The following is a 1,240-nucleotide window of genomic DNA, read 5'->3' as shown; positions in this document are numbered from 1 at the left end:
CCAGGGTCACCCCGCCCTCACACACTATCTTCAATACACCCTCCTGCAGCAGCAGCAGCAGCAGCAGCAGCAGCAACAGCAGCAGCAGCAGCAGCAGAAACAGAAGAAGTAATTGTCGTCCTAGCAAAGGCAACATGAATACGGGCTGAAGAGGGGCGAGAAGCACGGAGTTGCTGCTGCTGCTGTTGCTGCTGCTGCTGCTGCTGCTGCTGCAGCGGCAACCGCTGTCAGCTGTTGTCGCCGCAGCAGCAGCAGCAGCAGGGTTGTTGCTGCCTGTATAACCAACTCCTTAGGGTTTATGAGGGTTTATTATTAGGGTTTTGATGTTTACTAGGGTTTCCTGGGGCTTGTCAGGGTTTATTAGAGTTTAGGGTTTATTAGAGTTTTAGGGTTTATTAGGGTTTACTAGGGTTTAGGGTTTACTAGGGTTTAGGGTTTATTAGGGTTTAGGGTTTACGCTAGTTTCTATGTCTTCAATCCCTGGGGAGGTTTGTCTTTCTTGCAGCTGCTCCGCCAGTCCTGAGAGCAGCGCATCTGCTGCTGCTTGGTACCGCACATCTGCTGCTGCTGTTTGTGCTGCTGCTGCTGCTTTTGTTCCCCCTGCTGCTGCTGCTGCTGCTGCTGCTGCTTTTGGGGTTGAGGACGGCGGCAACACAGAAGCGGACCCAAACCTAACAGCCCCCATCAAACCACCTAAATTACAGATACAGGGGGCCCCTGGGGGGCCCCCGGGGGCCCCTAGGGGCCCCCACGCAGCAACTCTAGGGCCCCCCGGGGCCCCTAAGAAGTCTCCAAGGCCCCTCGGGGGGCCCCTCGGGGGGCCCCCTCTCAGAGACCCTGGGGGGCCCCCGCAGGGGGCCCCCCTCAGCCCCTGAGGGGCCCCCAGGAGGTGCCGAGCTCCGCTCCCAGCCAGAGATGCCGTCTGTGCAAGGCCTTGGGGTTGGGGGGCCCCCTGAGGCCCCTGGGGGGGCACATGGGGGCCCCCCGGGGGCCCCCTGTACCCTGCTGCGCGGAGGGGCCCCGGGGACGAGGCAGAGAGAGACGATGCATGCGCTGCAGCATCTCTTCTGCTGCTGCTTTTTAAGCAGGCAAAGAATGTGCTACGCATACCGAGGTAAGGGGAAAGCATAATAAACCCAAACAAACCCCAGATAAACCCTAAACCCTAAACCCTAAACCCTAAACCCTAAACGCTCAGCAGAGCAGAAGCAGCAGTAGAAGCAGCAGCAGCAGCAGCTGT

The sequence above is a fragment of the Eimeria mitis genome, genomic scaffold (assembly GCF_000499745.2).
Source record: "Eimeria mitis Houghton genomic scaffold, Emh_scaff1801, whole genome shotgun sequence".
Classification (NCBI taxonomy): domain Eukaryota; phylum Apicomplexa; class Conoidasida; order Eucoccidiorida; family Eimeriidae; genus Eimeria; species Eimeria mitis.
The sequence above is the reverse complement of the archived record's forward strand: the minus strand, read 5'-3'. Positions refer to the sequence as shown.